This window comes from Urocitellus parryii, chromosome 2 (assembly GCF_045843805.1).
Source record: "Urocitellus parryii isolate mUroPar1 chromosome 2, mUroPar1.hap1, whole genome shotgun sequence".
Lineage (NCBI taxonomy): Eukaryota > Metazoa > Chordata > Mammalia > Rodentia > Sciuridae > Urocitellus > Urocitellus parryii.
This window is the reverse complement of record NC_135532.1, coordinates 42,040,836-42,063,989: the sequence shown is the minus strand read 5'-3', so window position 1 is coordinate 42,063,989 and position 23,154 is coordinate 42,040,836. Positions and strand designations below refer to the sequence as shown.

Below are 23,154 nucleotides of genomic sequence, written 5' to 3'. Positions count from 1 at the left end.
AGTAGAGGAGTACAGGATGAAACTTAAGTTTTTAAATGCTCACTCTGGTGTTAAGTTTTCTGAGTTCTTTATATATCCTAGAGATTTCTGCTCTATCTAATGTGCATGTGGCAACATTTTTCTCCCATTCTGTAGGCTCTCTCTTCACATTAGTGATGGTTTCCTTTGTTGAGAAGAAACTTTTTAGTTTGAATCCATCCCATTTACTGATTCTTGATTTTATTTCTTGTGTCTTTGGAATCGTGTTAAGGAACTTCAGGTCCTAAGCTGACATAATGAAGATTTGGGCCTACTTTGTCTTCTATTAGGAGCAGGGTCTCTGTCTAATTCCTGGGTCCTTGATCCACTTCAAATGAGTTTTGGGCAGGGTGAGAGATAGGGGATGCCCTTCCACAGATGAATAGATAAAGAAAATGTGGTCTGTATACACAATTGAATGTTACCCTTAAATAAGAATGAAATTATGGCATTTGAGATAAATGGATGGAGTTGGATAATATCATGCTAAGTGAAGTAAGCCAATCCCCCCAAACCAAAGGCCAAATGTTTTCTCTGATATGAAGATGCTGATCCATAATGTCAGGGGGCTAGGGAAGAATGGAGGAACTTTGGATTGGGCAGAGGGGAGTGAAGGGAGGGGAGGGGAAGTGGGTGTGGGAAGGATAGTGGAATGAGACGGACATTATTACCGTATGTATGTGTATAATTGCATGAATGGTGTGACTCTGCGTCATGTACAACAAGAGAAAAGAGAAGTTGTGTTCCATTTCTGGACAATGAGTTGAAAAGTATTCTGATGTCATGTATAACTAATTAGAGAGAGAGAAAAAAAAAGCTCATTCTGCCTGCAGAGCTGAGAATGAACTGTCAGAGCACAGACTGAATTAATTGGGAATCTCTTAGATAGTCTAGGTAAAAGGTGATAGTGGCTTAGGCCTGAGTAGTGGCAGTGAAGGTAGTGAGAAGTGGCCGTTGTCTGAATACATATGAAAATTCTTCCAGCTTTTTGTTTTTTATTTAGAGATAGGGCCTCACTAAGTTGCTGAGGCTGGCTTTGAACTTCGAATCCTCCTGCCTCAGCCTCCCAAGCCACTGGGATTACAGGCGAGCACCACCTTGTCCGGCTAGGTCCAGGTTTTATAGGGCTCAAAGCTGACATAATCTGGAAAGCCCAATTTGAAGAAATGAATATCAAACTGATCCACAGAATGAGAGTGACGATTGCAAGGAAATCTTAACCTGGGGTCCATAGACTCCCCTTCCCACCTTCTATGGGTAAAATTCAGGAATGCACTTGAGTAGACAAAAAAAATGCATGTTAATTTTCATCAGCCTCTAACAGAAATCTAGCACTGTCTTCAATTATAAATGTAAACAGTACACAGCTGTGACAGCACTACCTGTGACTCTGTCACTAATAGACATCACATATGACAGCACAGTGGTGCAGAAAGCTTGGGTTATCACTAACGCCCATCATCCCTATAATATTTCGGTGGTTATAGGGCCTGCCATGAATCTTCCTATTTAGTGCACTAAGAAGCAAATTTACTAGAATATCATAAATTTGTTACTTTGATTTTGTGATAACTGCCAATGTAATTGGTGTCTTTTGTAATCATATGTATTATATTTTATACATTTTAAAACATCCTTGTGAGAAGAGGTACATAGACTTCATCAGACTGCCACAGAGATTTATAAACACACACACACACACACACACACACACACACACACACATACATACAAAGGTAAACCATTGATTTACTGTGAGAAAACAAATCACACAAAAAGTTCAAATTTTAAAAAACTGACAGATATCCAGAAAGACAACATAATATTTTTATGAATTGTCTACCACATCTCAATATTTTTCCCTACTTTTTAAAGTGCAAACTGCTTAGCCACCTCTTCATTCTACAGATATTTACAAAAACATATGTGCCATGCAAGAGGGGTTCCAACTTCTCTCAAAAGCTCAAAAAGATCTGGCAGTGCTGGGCCCTCTTGCCAGTATTCATACAAAATGACTTTGGAGCACAATTTTATGTGGAATTTTATTCACATGAGGAAAGGATGACTTTTCTGTATAATAGATTCTGGCTCCATCTGTTTTATTTTGTACTTTGTCTCCTGTCCAGTTTACTTCCTATATTGGGTCTTGGAAGTTTATATCATGATGGGAACTCTGACACGACCCCTGTACTAGGGGTGGCACCCAGGGGTGCTCTACCACTGATCTGCACCCCCAGCCCTTTTTTATTTTTATTTTGACACAGGGTCTCACCAAGTTGCCCAGAATGACCTGGCATTTATGATCCTCCTGCCTCAATCTCTCCAGTTGCTGGGATTACAGGCATGCCACTGCTGCCCAACTTGACCTCGGACCTTTTAAGTCACTTCTGAGTGATTTGTCATAGTGGGTGGTAGGAGAATTTCAGAAAAATCATTCCTGTGTCTGCATAGCTGGTCATAACTTCACCAAGCATGTGGAAGACTGCAGATCCTGTGCACAGAGCCCACTCAACACCAACTAACTGTACTCAGCTCACCTTCTCTTCCCTTGGATTCCAGAAATGCCTGTAGCTCCTTCAGTGCCACCCAATCACAGAAGGAGAGTGACAGAGAGGAAATCAAGGTAAACAGATTCCAATTACAGATATAATATCTTTCATTTGTAAATTTCACATGAACATTTGGTCTTGGAAGGGCCCAGACAGGATCACTAGCTTTTCCCGTTTCAGGGCTACAATCCTCTGCAGCTAGGTTAGGAGCCACCCAGGGCAGATGTTCACCATTGTGACCTTTCACATCCCAGCCTGCTTTTATTGTATGATGTGACCCATTAGCACCAGTAGCCACTGGAGTTTGTAGCCCCTGTGACCTGCTTCTCTGGCCCCAAACAAACTTTAACAGTACCTCTAAGTGAAGGCTGTTCAGCCTTCACTGAGATTGGTGTAGGTAGAATTGCTGTAGTTAAACATGTTTGTCTTAAGTTGGAGAAAAATCTAGAACATTTGTTAAAGTTTAACACAACAAGGGGCTGAATATATAAAAGAACAGTTTAACCAAAGTTCTGATGTATGCATCCAGGGTACGGTGGTGTGTCCTGACTGAGGAGGATGACGGAGCCCTTCTAAGTGGCAATTTCTCTGGATCTTGAACAGTGAATAGCTTTGGGGCGGTGGGGGAGGGGCGGGCAGGATGTAGCTCCATGGAAGAGCACCTGCCTGAGGTGGGGTGGGGGCAAAATGGCCTGAGCAGTAAGAAATGGATGCAGGAAAGTGGAGGCTGTGTTGGGGGATGCAGGAGGTCAGCAAGGAAGAGGCTGGAAAAATGTGTCCTATTGTCTCAGATGAGGAACACCTATAAAAACTTAAATATAGTATGTATTATATAATTATATAATGTGTAATATTATAAAATTATAATATAATATTAACTAATATCTTAATATATATATATATATATATATATATATATATATATATAAGCTTCAGATTATGGTTTCCTATCTCTTTTAATGCATTTATGTCAATGTTGTTGAAATATTTGCAGAATTGAAAACTTTGGGCTTAATGGGTTAAGTTATTGGAAACTTGTAAGGACTAAAATGTTAATGATTAATAATCTGTTAATATGTAACCTGCTGGGAGTGCCAACACTTTTTAAAAGGACTTTGGAGCCTGGAAGACTTTGGCTCAAAGGTAGTTGGCTTTATTTTCTTAATCATGGAAAATTTCAATAATATAATATACCCAGTGTATTCATCTTTTGGCTTCAGTAATTAACCACTCAGAGCCAATCGGGCCTCATCCACATTGCCATTCGCTTCTCCCTTTCTATATTGTTTTAAAATAAATCTCAGAAACAATGTTCTCTGAAAGATTAATACTCTAAAAAGAAACCCCATAATATCATCAATGTCATCAATATTTTTTGCAGTTTGTTTCAATCAAGATCAAAATGAAATCCATACATGCCAATGGTTGATCTGCCTTTTAAGTTTTTGTCTTTTTTCTTTCAATGTATTTGTTAAAACAAAAACACACCCAAATTGTTTGTCCTTTAGAATTCCCCAGAGTTAGGACTTTGGTGATGTCATCATGGTCTTGTGGCTTAATGCTTCCCCATCTCTGTAGTTGCTGTAGTTTGCTTTGTGGATGTTGATCAGATTCAGGTTTGATCTTGGACCATTTTGTTGATGGCATTATGTTCCCCATCAGGCAGTACATCATGAAAACCTAGTTGTCTCTTTTTGCAATGTTTCTACTCATTGATAATATCAAGATAGGAATGGATGTTTAATAGTGGAATTTCAGTATACAAGAAGTTCAATGGGCATAGCTATTTTGGAAGACAGAGAAACAAATGTTTTGGTACTTCTTATATGAAATCTTAATCATACAAAGAAGGCAAGTTTTAATATTTTTTTCATATAGCATTGGCTGCATTATTCAGTGAATATTGGCTGAGTGCCTACTATATACAGAGAACTGAAGTAGGTGGATCCTATGGAGATCATGGGATTGAATGGATATAGAACCTGTGATCAGGAGTATCTAGGATCCAGCAGAAGAGACAAGAAGATTCAAGATGAAAGAGATCATCACCATAAACGGTAGAGGTAAACATCTGACTTTCTGAGGGGGCCAGTCAATTCTAACTGGGAGGAAAAAAAGAGGTCTTTGTGGAGTCCCCTGAATACTCCCATCCAGCTGATCTGGGTGTGATCTGGAAAGAAAATGACAAAAAGAAGGGCATAGCGGCAGGAGATCCTAGGACATGTTCGAGAAAATGTGAATAGTTCAGTTCGGCTCAAAGGAGGGTAAGAATCATGGGAAATAGAGTTGGAAAATTGGGTTTGGAGTGAAATATCCACCTACTATACTGCCCAACCATTCCTCTCCAAGGCTTTTACTCAAGAGAAATGAAATCCATGTCACTGGAAGGTTTATGCACAATGTTCACAGTAAGCAGAAATGAGAACAGCAGCAGGTTCATCCGGGAGCACCACACTGCTGTCTAGAGGGATCCTCACCTGAGTCATTAATGTGGTAGTGAATGGAAAAATATGTGTGAGGGGGAGACTGGCTGTTTTGGGGGGTTTTGTTATTTTCTGTATAGAAAGGTTGAAAAATACAAAATTTGGAATTGTTAAGACTGACTGCAGTTTTGATTTGTCAAAATAAAGACACATTAAAAAAAAAGAATGAGAGGAAAATGCAGAACTAATCTATAGTGACCAGAGTAGTGGCTGCTTAGAACCGGGGACACAGGGAATCCTGGGGGCGAGGTGGATGGGGAAAGTGATGGAAAGGCTTTGTGGCTGCACCTTGATGGGGTAAAAACATTTCATGTGCAAAAACAATTCATTGAAACTCATTAGCTATACACTTTAAATGGATGCCGCTTATTGTACCTACGTTATCCATTGATAAAGCTGATTTTTTTTTTTAAAGAGAGAGTGAGAGAGGAGAGAGAGAGAGAGAGAATTTTTATTATTTATTTTTTAGTTCTCGGCGGACACAACATCTTTGTTGGTATGTGGTGCTGAGGATCGAACCCGGGCCGCACGCATGCCAGGCGAGCGCGCTACCGCTTGAGCCACATCCCCAGCCCCTAAAGCTGATTTTTAAAGGCACATTTGGGACACATTATAGAGGTTTTTGAAAGTCAGGCCAAAGTTCTGCAAGCTTTTGAAAAGGAGGGCGAAATGATTGTGTGGCCAGATTCCAAATTCTAAACTAAGCTCAGGCCAAAGAGTTACACAACATGTATAGTCCAAAGTCCGGGAAAGAAAGCATTTAGTGATTTTAAGGAAATTTGACAGAATAATTTTTGTTTATTGAATCTAAAAATGAAATCTAATACTCTAATAAGTTGGAAACTGTATTTTATATGTTTTTATTTCCAGCCAACATTTCTAGTAATTCATGTATATTGCATTTACAAAAAAGTTTTTATAGACCAGATTGGAAATTTAAAGAAAACCAACCCTTCACCACACCGTTTTTGAAAGCACCAGCTTCAGAAGAGTGCAAGGCAGCCAGGCACAGTGGTGTATACCTGTAATCCCAGGGACTAGGGGAGGCTGAGGCAGAAGGATTGCAAATTTGAGGCTAACCTCAGCAATTTTGTAAGCCCTAAGCAACTTAGCAGGACCCTGCTCAAAACAAACAAAAAATACTAAGAAGGTCAGAATGTTGCTCTGGGTTAAAGGAGCCTTGGATTTCAACCCAAGTACCCCCCCAAAAAAGAAGAAGAAGAAGAAGAAGAAGAAGAAGAAGAAGAAGAAGAAGAAGAAGAAGGATGCAAAACAAGGTTTCACCTTTCTAGTTTATGTAGGGTTATTGAGAAAGAAACAGTGTGTTAATCAAAAACTGGCTGTAGCCAGGCCCAGTGGCACTTACCTGTAATCCCAGAGACTCAGGAGGCTGAGGCAGGAGGATCTCAAGTTCAATGCCGGCTTCAGCAATTTAAGAAAGCCCTAAGCAATTTAGTGAGACCCTGTCTTAAAATAAAAAATTGAAAAATGGCTAGGGATGTGGTCCAGTGATTAAGCACTCGTGAGTTCAACTCCTGGTACCAAAAATTTTTTTTAAATAAAAATAAAAGGTTGGCTATAAAGAGACTTGAGGTTTGTGCAAGGAGTGGAAATGTAGAAGGAGTGTCAGTAGCTGGGGCAAATGGCTTTCAAGTGGCAAAGTAATGACAGCCCTCCTAGGTTCAATGTCCTGCAGTGCTCCCAGAAAGTCGTTCTATATTCAGATTAAAGTCTAGGCTGCTATTAAATAAAAAGGAACAAAACAACGGAAGGGAAAATAGAAGCTTTCTTCTTCTTTTTCTAACCTCCTGCTCTAAGCTGGAAGGATTACTACTTGTTTTAAGAAGTTATGTATCCTTAAGGAAAATGTTATGAAGAAATCTAAGGAAAAGAGGAAAGTCTAATGTCATAGACACTGCGGAAAAATGTCACTGTGTAAGAGCTCCATATGCGGTGGGTGACAGGACTTGGGCTTTGTGCCTAACAATGCACCACATGGTTATATAACATACCATACACACCCTCCTTTGGAGCCTGGCTGCCTTGCACAATGACCCACAGCCTGCAGGGACCGAACCCCGAGGAGAAGACGAAAATAGGTCTATTCTTCAAGCAGAAAGGTGATCAGGGAGAAAACGGCCCTTTAAACATAGGGAGCAATTTCTCTTCTAAGACAAGAAACTTCTGACTGGAGTCTCCCGGTTCGCCCAGGTCCAGGCCTGTGCAGGCAGTCAAGAAAGCACTTTTGAGATTTTAATCATGTTAAATGAAATAAATTATGTAAAAATGTGTGTCATATATAAAACATAGTACAAATGCAGGAAGCTATGCAGAGTTTCCGACACCCCCCAGAAGCGTCCATGTGGACTTTTTCACAACACACAACCACATGCTAATAAGTGTTTGCTGGTGACATAAATTGTGGGAGTCACTGCAGTTCTAAAGATCAGAACCGTTCCTTCTCCTCTGAGAGTCGCCCATTACCAAAATAAGGCTGTGCACCAAACCACCCCCAAACTTAATGGCTTAAAACAATGTCACTTGTTTAAGATTTTTGTGGATCAGCAATTTAGGCTGAGCTTAGCTGGGAAGTTTGGGTCTCAGGTGGTTTGGGGAAGACCTACACAATCCTCAGCTATCAGCCACCAGGTCCACTGACCACTATCACCCACTGGGTCCACTGACCACTCAGGGGTGGTTTCCTCAGCTGGCACCATTCATCTTCTTCTGCTTGGTCTCTCCTCCCCAGTAGGCAGCCCAGGAGTGTTCTTGTGGGGAGACAGTGTTTGGAGAGAGAGATTAGATGGACTCACAAGGTCTCTGGAGGCCTCATCTTGGAACCGTCACATCAACACTTCTGTTACAGTCCCACTGTCAAAACAAGTCACAAGGTTGGTGAGAAATAGATTTCATGCCTTGGAGAAAAAAGTTACAAAGCCTCATGGCAAAGGGCAGGATCTAGAGAGGCCATTGATGCTACAGTATCACCTGTCCCCATTGAAACATCTCAACCTGGCCTTTACTGAAGTTGGGTGAGCCATCTTTTTCTAAGAAGGAATATAAACAAGCTGCCTCTGATCAATATAATGAGGGAGGCGAGGTTGGTCCAATTGTGTTTGGCTTCAGTTCCAACTAAATCTTAGCGGGAGGTTAGGCAGAATCTAAGACACACCAGGGTGGGGTGACAGTGAGAAAATAGAATGAGGGCCCAAGCAAGCAGAGAAGGAAACGATATACTGCAAACATATCTGAAGTCTCCAGAGAAACCATCAAGTCACAAGATTCAAAGACTTTACCTACCTGCCACTCAACAGATGAATGGATAAAGAAAATGTTGTACCCATACACAATGGAATATTACTCATATAGAAGAATATTACTCAACAGTAAAGAAGAATGAATTTATGGCATTTTCTAGTAAATGGATGGAACTGGAGACTATCATGCTAAGTGAAATAAGCCAATCCCCAAAAAACCAAAGGTAGAACATTCTCTCTGATATGCAGATGCTAACATACAATGCAGGGGTGCAGGATTTCATTGGATTAGACAAAATGGAATGAAGGGAAGGAAAGAAGGATTGGAATAGGAAAGACAGTAGAATGAATTGGATATAACTTTCCTATGTTCATAAATGAATGCACCACCAATAAAACTACACATCATGTACAATCACAATAAGGGGGTCCTGATTAGAATAAGTTATACTCCATGTATGTATAACATGTCAAAATACACTCTACTGTCATATATATCTAAAAAGAATAAATAAAGGAATTTTTTTAAAGACTACCTACTATCTTGTGCTTTGATGCAGCCCTGACTTCTGTGAAGGGATAAATGTTCCAGAATGGTCTCTCTCTTTGCCACATTGATCGTACCATAAAAAAACGTGTTCACAGGGAAGTCCTGTCAGTGCCTGATGGATAGCCTGGGTGGTAGTTGGGAAATTCTTCTCTTGTCCACCTGGAGCACCCTAAGACTGGATCTTCTTAGCTCCTCTCAGGAGGGAGAAGACAATGGCCTCCAATGTCTTTAGGATTGGCAAATCACAAAGATGATCTATCTATATCTATCTATATCTATATCTATGTCTATGTCTATATGTGTGTGTATATGTCTATATATATATACACACACACACATATATATACTTTTTTTATCCATTCATCTGTTTAAGGGCAGCTAGGTTGGTTCCATAGTTTAGCTATCGTGAATTGAGCTGCTATAAACACTGGTGTGGCTGCTGATTTTAAGTCCTTTGGGTATAAACTGAGATGTGGGATAGCTGGGTCAAATGGTGGTTCTATTCCAGGTTTTCTGAGGAATCTCCATAACGCTTTCCATAATGGTTGTACCAATTTGCAGTCCCACCAGCAATGTATTAGTGTACCTTTCTCCCCATATCTTCAAGAATATTCATTGTTGTTTGTATTCTTGGTAATTGCCATTCTGACTGAGGTGACATGAAATCTAAGTACTTTTGATTTGCATTTCTCTAATTGCTAAAGATGTTGAACATTTTTTCATATATTTGTTGATCCATTGTATTTCTTCTTCTGTGAAGTGTCTGTTCAGTTCCTTAGCCTATTTATTGACTGGGGATTTTTTGTTTGTTTGTTTGTTTGTGTGTGTGTGTGTGTTGAGTTTTTTGAGTTCTTTATATATCCTGGAGATTAATGCTCTGAGTGCATGTGGTATTTCCTCGCGTTCTGCAGGCTCTCTCTTTATGTTATTGGGTTTTTTTCTGAAAAGAAGCTTTTTAGTTTGAATCTGTCCCATTTATTGATTCTTGATTTTACTTCTTGCATCTTAGGAGTCTTGTTCAGGAAGTCAGTCAGGTCTTAAGCCAACATGGTGAAGATTTGGACCTACTTTTTCTTCTGTTAGGTGCAGGGTCTCTGGTCTAGTGCCTAAGTCTTTGATCCACTTTGAGAGAGTTTTGTGCAGGGTGAGAAGTAGGAGTTTAATTTCATTTTGTTACATGTGGATTTCCAATTATCCCAGCACCATTTATTGAATAGGCTATGTTTTTGGTGCCTTTGTCTAGTATAAAACATACTCTTTTTAAAGATAGTTTATATATATATATATATATATATATACACACATATACACATGTATCTGCATCTGTATATGTTTATATATTTTCTTTTTGACACCAGGGATTGAATTCAGGTGTGCTTAACCACTGAGCCACATCCCCAGCCCTTTTTTTAATATTTTATTTTGAGACAGGGTCTCACTAAGTTGCTTAGGGCCTCAGTAAGTTGCTGAGCCTGGCTTTGAATTCACGATGCCTCAGCCTCCTTAACTGCTGGGATTACAGGCGTACACCACCACGCCCAGCAGTTGAATATAATTTAAAATTTAAAATATTTTTATATTTACATGTATACATGTAATAATTATTACATATTTATGGGGAGCAGTGTGATATATCAATACATGTATATATGCAATGTGCAATGATCGCATCAGGATAATTGGCATATCCATCACCTCAGACATTTATCCTGTTGGGAGCATTTAAAATCCTCTCTACTAGCTATTTGAAATATGAAATTAATTGTCATCAACTATAGTTATCCTCCTATCCAACTGCACCCCTGTACCCATTAACCATCCTTTCTTCATCCCCCTCTCCCTTAAAACATGTTCTATGCATGTGCGTGTGGTACTGGGGATTAACCCAGGGGCCCTTTACCACTGAGCTATATCCCAAATCTTTTTATTTTTCTTTTGAGACAAGGTCTCACTAAGTTTCTGAAGCTGACCTCAAACTTGTAATTGTCCTGCCTCAGCCTCCTGAGTTGCTGGGATCACAGGCATGCACCATCAGGCCCAGTGCCTAAAATATATTATCAAATCCTTTTCTCGTGGCTGCATCAAAGTCAGAGAACAGTGCACAGGCATCCTGTGTGTTGTGCTGATTCACAGCAGAGACCAGTATTCTTAGAATTTCTCATGGTGAAGGTACCCCCATATAGCTTCCATTTACCAAATGAGTCAACAAGGCATGTATCAGTATCTTTGCTATGTGAAGATTCTGAGGCCTGAATAGATGCTGCAAAAGGGGAGAGACTTTAGTTAGAACCCAGATTTCAAAATAACACCACTGTACTCTAGCCATTCCTCATGCCCTCTTCCAGACTTAGAAGTCTGCCAAACTGATGCAAAAGGATATCTTTCATTTGTTTTAGCAGATCTAAAATGGAATTTCAAAAAAAGAAAAAGGAATTGAGAAGGAAAATATCTACAGCTCAAATCAGATTCTGAAACATCTGGTGTGCAAAGTGAGAGAAAGGTATCACAATGCAAGTTCCTGTGTGTGAATCCAAAATCTAACAGCAGCGGTGTATGCACGGGAGACAGACCTACTTTGCAGCAGAGGTCATGAAAAAATAACTTAGGAGTTTAGCTATCAGAAAGCTCAATATGAGTCACCTGTGTGATATCATTACCCCCCAAAAGCAAATGTAATTTTAGGTTGCCTTAAACTATTATTGCTCTAAGATATTATGTGGAAAAGGAGGCCATCCACACTTGGAGAAATGCAGGGCATTCAAGGCTACTTGGTTAGGAGGGATGTGAATCAAGGGTCCTGAGCATGGGGTGGGATCATTAGTTGACTTATAAGACTCTTTTCTACACTGGTGCTTTGTATTTGTTTTAGCAAGAGAGCAGCTACTGCAACCCAGCCATGCTGGCTATTTTCCTTTCAGTTATGCAATGGACTCATTTCCCTTCCATGATTTCTGAAGTAGTGGCTCTTCAACCTTCAATAGGTAGAATTCCCAGAGGAGCTATAAAAATGATGGACATTCTGAACTGTGCACAGTGGTCCATACCTAGAGTCCCAGCTACTTGGTAGAAGTGTCTCTGTATGGTGTATCTGTAGGTATGGTGTGTCTATATTAGCTTTCCATATGTTTATCAAGTACTTATAGTTCCTGCTCTGAGAACTCTCTGATTATACCCCTTGCCCATTTTTCTACAAGTTTCTGGTCTTTTTTCTTATTGGTTTATAGTGCTTGGAGATAATCCTCCATGGATCTATCATGTTCTTGCATGGTGAAGGCCTTATTTCAGGAAAAGGACATATTTTAATACAAATAGTCTGAGAAGTTGGAGATTTAGAGGTGTAACTTCTCAGAGGGATCTCAGGGTCATAAACCCAGAATCACCTTCCCTGTCTGCTCCAGAGATTAGTTTACAATCCAGGGTAATGAGTAATGTCCCCATTCAGGGGACCAGCTATGCTAGCAGCTTTATAGAAGCTCAGGGTCTACTAATTTGGGGGCATGAGCAGTGGCATCTGACCATCACATGACCTTGGGGCATAGGAATCAATGCAAGATGTTGCTGTCTGCTATTTTAGCATGAGTAATAAACCATCTATATCTTTGACCCAGATGTCTATGTCTTTGGTTGGAATATGTTGAATAAGGAGGAGTGCTTGAGCCCGAAGTTGGGGAAGCCTGGACAGCATAGTGAGACTCATTTAAAAAATGAAAGTTGGTCGTTGTGATTCAGTAGGTATGGTGTGTCTATGTTAGCTTTCCATCATCACAACAAAATACCTGAGATAATTCATTTATAAAGAGAAAAGGTTTACTTTGGCCTTGTTGCTTGGCCAAAACAGCACATCGTGGTAGGAGTGCATGGTGGAGCAAAGTCCCTCAACTTATCTCCAGAAGTGAAGAGAAAGAGACTGGGGTCCTACAATCCCCTTCAAGGGCACACCCACAATGAATTAATAATCTCCCACGAGGCCCCATCTCCTAAAGATCCCATCACCTCCCTATAGCCCTCCCCTGGGGACTAAGCCTTAGCACCTAGGTCCTTGGGGGACACTCATTCAAGCCATAGCAGGTGTGGTCCTGGCATTTTAAAAAATGGAGTTTATTTAATGAAAAGCTAATATATTTGTGATTCAAAATCATAAAAAGTAGACTAGAAAATCTTCTTCTGAGGTGTTTCTAGTTTTCCTCCAGAAATTTTCTTTGTGTTTCTTTCTAGAGACATTCTATGCAGAGACTGGTCAATTAGTTTTTTCTTTTCTTTTCAACATACTACTCTGCTCCTTGCCTTTTTACATAAAAATGCACATTATTTCATTCACTAGATAAAGAGAACTTCATTCTTATAACTGCATCTGTGTGTGTGTGTGTGTGTGTGTGTGTGTGTGTGTGGTCCTGGAGATTGAATTCCAGGGGTGCTCTATCACTAAGATACACCTCCAATCCTTTTTATTTTTTATTTTGAGACAGGATCTCACAAAGTTGCTGAAGCTGGCTTCGAACCTGTGATCTTCCTGCCTCAGCCTTTGGAGCTCTGGGATTATAGGGGTGTGCCATCATACCCAGAATTACATTGAATATTTCAATTTATACAGTACCATAATTTATCAAACTGCCTTCTGTTGATAAGTACTTACCTCAATCTTTGCTATCCTAAATAGTACTTCAAAGAAATTCTTTCTATGACACACCAATTCTTTGGCAGTGATATTCCCAGAAACCCAAGAACTGTGTCAATGGCTATGCCCCCTACAGGGGTTCCCCCCTCTCACACTCTCCACTCCTATGTCTGGGAGTGCTTGTTTCCCTGAAGCCTCTGCAAACAGAGGGGTAGCCAAATGTCTTATCTTTGCCCATTGGTAGGTGAGATACAGTATCAGAGGGTGATTTTAATTTGTATTTCTTGTATTATGAGTGAGGCTGGGTATTTTTCCATATATTTATCAAGTACTTATAGTTCCTGCTCTGAGAACTCTCTGATTTAACCCCTTGCCCATTTTTCTACAAGTTTCTGGTCTTTTTACTTATTGATTTATAGTGCTTGGAGATAATCCTCCATGGATCTATCATGTTCTTGCATGGTGAAGGCCTTATTTCAGGAAAAGGACATATTTTAATACAAATAGTCTGAGAAGTTGGAGATTTAGAGGTGTAACTTCTCAGAGGGATCTCAGGGTCATAAACCCAGAATCACCTTCCCTGTCTGCTCCAGAGATTAGTTTACAATCCAGGGTAATGAGTAATGTCCCCATTCAGGGGACCAGCTATGCTAGCAGCTTTATAGAAGCTCAGGGTCTCCTAATTTGGGGGCATGTGCAGTGGCATCTGACCATCACATGACCTTGGGGGATGAGGCATAGGAACCAATGCAAGATGTTGCTGTCTGCTATTTTAGCATGAGTAATAAACCGTCTATATCTTTGACCCTGATATCTATGTCTTTGGTTGGAATATGTTGAAACCATGGTAAGCTCATTTGTTAGTTTGCAAATAGGGTCAAATCTCAGCTCCTTTACAGTTTCTGACAATGTGTAGAAACTCCTCTGTAATAAGGATTGCAAAGAATTCCACCTATATTTTTAAAAGTCATAGCAGATAGTTCTGAAGTAAGGCCAGGGATGAGACAAAGATGCTGCATCCTTCGAGATTCAGCCAAATGCCACATCTCTCACTAAGCAGTTGTGTGTTGGACCTAACTTTGGAATCTTGAGTAGGATTAAAAAAAATGTATTATGCAATAGAAAATGCAAAGAGCATTAAAATTAACCAGACACTGAAAGAAAAGCTAAACATTTACAAACATTAAATGCTTTGAAAAATAGTCATTTCACAATTAAGATAGCAGAGAAGCATTTCACATTACCCTGAGATGAAGTACCCTAACCTAAACTCCACTATGCTAAGGGCTCATGAGGAAAGCCTTCAGAGAGAAGACCCTGTGGTTCCTCAGGTTAACACATTGTCTGATTATCCACTTTATCCACATTTAATGATTGCCTTTGAGATATCTGAAGCAAGCCAGGTGCAGTGGTGCACATCTGCAGTCCCAGAGACTTGGGAGGCTGAGGCAGGAGGATCACTTGTTCAAGGCTAGCCTCAAAAACTTAGTGAGATATTGTCTCAAAATAGCCTAAAAAGACAGGAGCAATCTAGGGAGAAATACAGTCCAAAGCATGTTGGGGACCATGAAGCTCATTATTTGCTCCCCAGTAAATCCTAGCTGAATGCTAGCTGTGCTCTACTGGTTAAGAAGGAAGACTAAGAAAACCCCATCCCTATTTTCAGGAGTAGAAAGAGAGGGAATTCAGTGATTTCCATTGAGGAGAGAAGGGCTCATATCACTTGTTTGTGAGTGTTAAGTAGGATAGTTAAAAGAACTTGGGGGTGTGGTGGTGCATGCTTATAATCCCAGAGACTCAGGAGGCTGAGGCAGGAGGATTGTAGGTTCAAGACCAGGCTCAGTTATTTAGCAAGACCCTAAGCAACTTTGTGAGACCCTATCTGTGGGGAGCAGTGACTTGGATCAGATCTCGAAGCAGGAGCCTGCACTTGCGCTGGGAACTTCTTGTGCAAAAGTTCAGGTCAAGTTCAGCCCAGTTGCTATGGTGATGCCCTGCTTAACGAGGTTCTGTGAAAGTCAGGAGACTGCCAGTCTTGACCCTAAGTTCAGACACCAGCTGCCAGGGGTAGAGAATTATGAGCGCAAAAAGATAATTATAATTGGCTGTGAGTCTTCAACCTTCAATCCTTCATGCTTTGAAGAAACTTCCTCACAGAAAACCCTTTTGATGATCAAACCTATATATAAACATGCTGAGCTAGCTCTGGATCATTGTTGCTCCATCAGAGGACAGTGTCCCTCCTGGTCCCAACTCTCTCTCTCTCTCTCTCTCTCTCTCTCTCTCTCTCTCTCTCTCTCTCTCTCTCCTCTAATCTCCCATCACCCACTGCCAGTTTCTAAACCAATGGTGGTGCAGGTTGTGGCACCTGTATCAAAATTTAAAAATTTAACAAAAGGAGCTGGGAACATAGCTCTGTGGTAAAGCAGCTCTGTGGTAAAGCACCCCTGTGTTCAACCCCCAATGCCAAAAAAAAAAAATGTATAAACTCTTCCAAGTTGAAGTGGTACTAGGCATGGTAGTGAATGCCTGTAATCTCAGTGATTCAGGAAGCTGAGGCAAGAGGATCCTGAGTTCAAAATCAGCCTCAGCACCTTAGTGAGGACTTAAGTAACTTATTAAGACCCTTTCTCAAAATAAAAAAATTAGAAGGAGTGGGGTTGTGGCTTAATGCTTAAGCACCCCTGAGTTCAATCCCTGGTACAAAATGAAACAAAACAAAATATGAAGTGGCCCACCCTTGAAGGCTGGGTATAAAAGAATAAGAATTTTTCAGGAGAGGGGAAAGTTCAAGGGGCAAATCAGGGTCACAACATTTGTGTTTCACCTGGCAGCTGAGGATGAATGGGAGGGGAGCAGGTAAGGCTGAACAGGCAGCAAGTGGCCCAATTAGGAAGGACTTTGAACAGAATTTCATCATAGGTTTATATGGAAAGAAATAGTTTCTTAACAACTTCAAAAAAAACTTTTCACTTATACCTTACCAAGTCCTATACCTAGTTACAAAGTAGACATTCAATTCTCAGTGCCCAGCTGGAAATTTAGGTACATCCTCTTGATAATCACCCCTGACGAGATGGTCATTCCATCAAATGGGTCATTTCTGCTCTGTGTGCTCAGGAATATTAGCCATGATTTTTTTTTTTTTTTTTTTTTTTTTAGACACAGTGGGTTGAATCCAATGGTGCTCTGCCATTGAGCTATACCCAGCCCTTTTTATTTTTTGAGACAGGGTCTCACTACATTGCTGAGGTTGGGCTTGAACCTGCAATCCTTCTGCCTGAACCTCCCAAGTAGTTAGGATTTAGGCCTGTACCATTGCTCTTGACTGGAACTTTAGCTATGATTTAGAAAAAGAAATGTTTGTCTGGGATATCAGTCTCAATTATTCTCATATTTCTTTGCTGGAGAAGAGCCAAATGTAAAAATCCATATATTCAAAGCTTTTATCTGCATTTTTAATTTATTAGATTGAATCACATTCATTGGTCAACGTCCTGTTATTCAAAGAACTTCACTGTCAACAAGTTACCTCTGCCTCTCCTCTTTCCTTGCTTCACCTGCCACTAATTACCAACCTTCAACAGAATATACACATACCTCTCTCATCTACCCAGGCACGCAACTGGGACTGGTTACACAATCTGTGGGGCCCAGTGCAAAATAAAAAATGCAGCATCCTCTTATTAAGAATTGCAAAATGGCTGGGCACAGTGGCACATGCCTAAATTCCCAGTGGCTGAGGAGGCTGAGGCAGAAGGATCACAAGTTCAAAGCCAGCTTCAGCAATTTACTGAGGCCCTAAGCAACTCAGGTGAGACCCTGTCTCAAATAAAATATAAAAAGGACTGGGGATGTGCCACAGTGGTCAAACGCCCTGGGTTCAATCCCCAGTATCAAAAAAAAAAAAAAAAAAAAAAAAAAAAAGTTAACACAGGCAGGAGATTGACTGGAGGGTAATAAAAAGTGGCTTGAGATAAAAGCAGATTGAGGGATTAGAAGAGAAGAATTATCCAGCAAAATTTTCATAGGATCTTTGATAGTGGAAGCTAATCAGTAGTTGAAAGATTTGTACAACTCACACACCCAATTTATATAGGGTTTAGTGAATGCCTAGAAAAATGAGCCTCCATGTTGCTCTTGGGATGCTAATGGGGGATTTCAGGACATGTTACCCCCAAATATGTCATCTTGGCATTTGAAAATAACAGAAGCAGCAGGAAGACACCCCTCCTTTCCCTTTCGTCCTTCTTCCTTAAAACAGATCATCATACTCTCATTTGAGAGGTGCCCTTCATATCCCCAGAGCAAAGGAACATCAGTATCTCTGAAGACACAGGGATACTGAGGGAATCTGAGCAAACAGGCCTTGCTAAGTTTCTCCCATCTGTTTCCATTAGATCACACCCCTGCGTCCACTCCTCACCAACCCTAAGCATAAAAAGATTAAATTATATTCTTAAAAAAAAAAAACAACAACCCCCAAAACCCGAGCATAAACATAGGAAAGTTTACCTGTTTCTTTGGGTCTTCATTTCTTCATGGAAGCTCCTGTGTCATGTAAAACTTACATTAAAAAAAATAGTACATGCTTTTCTCTCGTTAATGTGTCCTTTGTTCTAACAAGGCCTCAGCCTTGAGCCTAGTGATGATGGTAAGGAAAGAGCTTTCCTCCACCAGAGGAAGTCTGTGCAGCTCTCACACCCCCAGTCCCATCCTCCCTTGTCTATTGAGCAGAGTGGAACAGGTTGCACGTTACTTAACCACATTTCAGAGGCTTAGTCACTTTTACTTTTAATAGATGCCAGCAGTTGGTGTTACCGTTATACCGATCCCATGGCAGTCACCCAGCCCATGTTCCACCTGACAAAATTCACTGCTGTGAATTCCCCTCGAGTTATACACCAGGGGAGGCTTCGGAAGAAGGGCGTGCTAGGCTCACGATGGAGAAAGGTTATAATGCATCACACCAGCCTCTGAGTTGACTTAGCTTCCCATTTTATACTCACCATTTGTTGTCACATTGTTCCACCTCAGTGAGGTTGTCGAAAAAGGTATCTGTGAGACAGGAGGATTGCAAGTTCAAAGCCGGCCTCAGCAACTTAGCAAGGTCCTAAGCAATTCAGTGAGACCCTGTCTCAAAATATAATACAAAAAAGGGCTGGGGCGTGGTGCAGTGGAGCACGCCTATAATCCCAACTGCTCAGGAGGCTGAGGCAGGAAGATTGCAAGTTCAAAGCCAGCCTCAGCAATGGTGAGACATTAAGCAACTCAGTGAGACCCTGTCTCTAAACAAAATACAGAACAGGGCTGGGGATGTGGCTCAGTGGTAGAGTGCCCCTGAGTTAATCTCCAGTAACTACCCCTGCCCCCCAAAAAAGAGGGCTGGGATGTGGCTCAGTGATTAAGCACCCCTGGATTCAATCCCTGGTACAAAAAAAAAAAAAAAAAAAAAAAGGTGTCTCTTTTCTTTCTAATTTCATGCACAGGTACTTTTTCTTTTTAACCAGCCAGCTTTTCCCCCAGGTTGAATATTAGTTCAAATATTTGCTTGCATGATAAATCGGTAGTTCTTAAAGGAAAATCCCCAAATCAATGTATTCAAGGAAAGGGAAATTACAAGTATTGCTCTGTTTTGAGTTGCGGTCCAGAAAATACCATCTTTCTCTGCGGATTTCCAAATCTCTTCCAGCTAGAGAATGGCAGACTATGCACTGGGTAGAATAATTTCATAACCCTATGCTCTCAGTGAGGCCATGTGCAAGTTGCATTTGATAATAAACTATGGATCTGTCACCTTTACACATGAGGACAATCACCATATACATGACTAGATTTCTAGTATCCAAATGAATGTCAGAACCAAAGGCTGTCTAGTAGCGCTACAGGACTATTTTCTAAAATACTTTACTAAGGCACTGGGTTGTAGCTCAGTGGTAAGAGTGTATGCTTAGCATGTGAGAAGCCCTGGGCTCCCAGCCCCAGCAAAAAAACAAACACAGAAACTAGAAAAATTGTACTTTAAAGGTGGAGTATGAACTGTCTCTGTATGTTTTCTCCAAGTCAGGGGACTCCTCCAGTGAGTTACCCAATGTCTTAATTTTCATTTTGTCTGTAACTTGTTACTTGCACAAGAAAAAACATTGCACAGTGTTTGCTCTCTGCTTGACCTCTAAGCTCATAAAAGAGCAGAATGCAGACTTCAAGGGTCACCGAGTGTATCACAGGAGGAAGAAAGGCAGTAATTGAGGGAAACATTGACAAGTCACTTTGGAAAGAATTTTCCTCTATGCTCCAATTTAATATTTTTCTCATTGAACTGTATCACCCCTGCTATCGCCATCTATCCTAGCTGGTAACCTATGCTGGGTTCACAAATCTGAGTATTCCAATAACTTAAGAAATGGCAAAGAAAGCACGCACACACACAGAAGTACCTTTTCAAAATCCAGGATGGCTCTCCAACCTTAGGGGTCCATGGAAATAGAGAGCTACTGGAATTCTTGATTTCTTACATAGGGGACACACACATACGGGCAAGTTCCATGGAACATTCTATCCCCAAAAGGGCAAAGGGGTAGGATTACAAACGAACAGGTGAGTGTAACTCAATCCCACAGGGTGATGCCTACTCTTGGAGCCACGCCTCATTATCCAAGCGGAGGTAACGCCCAAGTTATTGAGGGGCGCAATAATTGTTCTGTATCTCTTGCTCAGGACTTAAGGGTGTGTATTTCCAGAATGACTCCTGATACCCTGCCAGAACCACATCCACACCAGAGCTTCTCATGGCCCAGCATATAGAATTGCAAGTGGCAACCTCCAGGCACAATGATATGAAATCATGTATAACAGGAGGAATTCATGGCCTACAGTCTCTCAAAAACGAACAAAACCAACCAAACAAACAAACAAAAACCCTGAATATCCTCTTAGTTAAAAACATGCACCTGCAGTACTCCAAGATCTATTTTGGATTGCTGACTTACATATGGTTGGTTGTATATCATTGCCGCCATGGCCAAGGAATGGACTTGGAGGAATTCCGTGGATAAATATAAACTGTCAACATGATTTTTAACTTATCTGCACAGTCCAAGAATCTATCTTACTGAGGTGGCTCTCACAGTAGTTTTAAGCTTTATTCAGTAGAAGGTATATAGGACTTCTACTTTTTTATGTTGAACAATTCAAGGACTTCTTGAAATAATGATTATTAAATGTTTCCAAAAATATCAAGTTACACCCTCAGTTCTTATGGGCAAAGTCTCCAGAAATACATGCTAATTGCCACAAAGCTGGAGCTCTTTGGGCGTGGGGAGTAGATTTGTGCCCATTAGCAGGCTGTTAACTGTATACTTCTACCATAGGATCGAGGATCATGCAGTAGTGACCTACTGTTTGTTGTAAATCACCAATCACTATGATACCAATGAATTCAAATCCACCTGAGTTTAGTTCCATTTTACTCAGAGTATAGACTACCCGTCAAGGTCACTCCATTTTACATGTGAGCACACCTGTATACACTCAAAGGATATACATGTATATCCATGTATTCATTTTTTCAAGTTAATTGAGGTTCATTGCTGTTCTTCTTGCAATCTTGTGTCATCATTACTGTTCACTTTGTAGCGAATTATTAAATACACTGTAGTTCAGAATGGTAACACAATACTAATCTAGCAATTCAACTAAAATTTGAGAAAAATTTCTAATGATTCAAATGAGTCATTCACATATCTTTTGCTTAAGCAGATGTAATAACAAGCACACAATTGTTTTATGACATTTCATATGCTGCCTGTGAATGTGTTTTTGGAGCCCATGTGAACGAGGCTTTCTTCCCCACTACTGAAATCCAACAGTTGTCACTCATTTTGCTCAATCCATTCATTAAGTTCATTCTCACCTCTCACCTCACACATCATCAGCACAGCTTACTGCCTCTACCTTCATTTCCAACCATCTCTACTACTACTGCTGTCATCTCTTGCCTAGAAATGTTGCATTAAATGCATAATTGCTCTATACTTTTTACCCTGCTCCCCAGGAACCAAAGTGATCTTTGAAAATTTAAGTCTTATAACTCTTCTGTTCAAAGCAGCACTGTGGTTTTCCTGCAAGCCTTGGTCTTTCCCCATATGCAATCATACTTCTTTACTTCAACTCTTTCCTTTCACCTTCTTGGGTCAGCACAGTGGGCATCTTGTTCCCAGAACACATTAAGCACATTCCAGACTGTGAATGTGTTCTTTTGCCTGGATGGTCTGCTCACCTCTCCCCACATACAAATGTGACCTTCTTTTCACATTATAAAGTCCTTCTCTAGACACTATAAAAATCCTTCTCTATTCATTTATTTTCCATACACACAACAAAACCCTTGGCCATGGGACAATAAAAACCTGCCTGTACCAAACTTAGTGTCAAACAAAATGACATGTACTTCTGATGTGTTTAGGAAGCAATAGATCACTTATTCATCTCAAAATGTCTTAACCTAGAATAACCAAAGACCCCCCCCACCCCCCAAAAAAAGAGATAGTATTTAAACAACTACCTGGACTCTTCACATGGATTGGGGGGGGTATACCTATAAAGATTAACAAGGGACAACTAAGGAATTTTTGAGATGTTGGGGCAGGAGAACCTGTTCACCTCTCCAACAGCCTTTACTATTTCATTTTCATTTTCCCAGGGCCAGCTCACCTATCAGACTTCAGTTTAGATGTTACCTTAAAGCCCTTACCCCTCTGCCAGATTGTCCTGGTTCTAACAGAATTGATCACCCTAAATACTTTCTAATTACAATGTTTCAGACAGTAATGGCCTAAATAGGGCTGGTACTTTTTCCCTTTGATTTCATGTCAGAGTCAGAATGCTTAAATTAACTGGAGAGTCCAGTGTTTAGGTCTGCTTTCCATCACCAGGGGGCACTATTAACCTAAAATTCAGGACCACATTTTCTGAAATTTTTTTTTTTTTTTTTTTTTTTAAAGAGAGAGTGAGAGGAGAGAATTTCAAACTTTTTTTTTTTTTTTTTTTTTTAGTTCTCGGCAGACACAACATCTTTGTTGGTATGTGGTGCTGAGGATCAAACCTGGGCAGCAAGCATGCCAGGCGAGCCACATCCCCAGCCCATTTTCTGAAATTATATGGCAAATTCCATAGTCTGATCTTTGGACTCACATGTCCAAATGTTGTCAATGAAGTCACTGGTCTTTTTAATGTTTAACCTTTTAAAGATATAATAAACCAAGCAAAATATTCCATTTGCTAAAAGAATTTTCCATGTTTTCCCTCTCAATCTTAGTTGCCAAAGTGCAAGGTCATTTTTTCCTTCTCACCTAATAGTGAAAACCTTAGCAGCAGACTTTTATTGCTCCAGGTCTGTCAGATGCATACTCATATCCATTCCAAAGCACACAGCTTTTCTGGATATTTCTCCTCTGACCACCAGCTATTCCCTTCCTTTCAAAGGAGGGATTGGTGTGCTTCATAAAGGGACCTGGGTTTTAAGGACTTAAAAGGTCCAACCATCACATTCAACTGCTTTTTCCATTTCACAAACCATGCATTAAGTGTCCCAAAAAACTAGACACAAAATTTAATTTCATATCCCATAAGGTATTCTTTTGACCCCCCCCAACATTTAAAGATACAACCACCACCTGGAGCT

The 23,154-nt window shown here is 40.5% G+C and overlaps 1 protein-coding gene across 2 annotated transcripts in view; it reads right to left on the bottom strand.

Annotated features, from left to right (window-relative positions):
• Window positions 1-18,156, bottom strand: part of Kctd4 (potassium channel tetramerization domain containing 4) — a 120,535-nt gene extending 102,379 nt beyond the window's left edge. The window contains exons 1-3 of one of the 2 annotated variants that reach the window (XR_013343259.1): window positions 17,988-18,156; window positions 7,723-7,921; window positions 6,322-7,269 (exon numbers count right to left, since the gene is read on the bottom strand). The gene's annotated coding sequence lies outside the window, so the exon portion shown is untranslated. Of the gene's footprint in view, window positions 1-6,321; window positions 7,270-7,722; window positions 7,922-17,987 lie in introns of those variants that run through there. The other variant, XM_077795189.1, reaches the window with a different exon arrangement.
• Window positions 18,157-23,154: the final 4,998 nt, after the last annotated feature.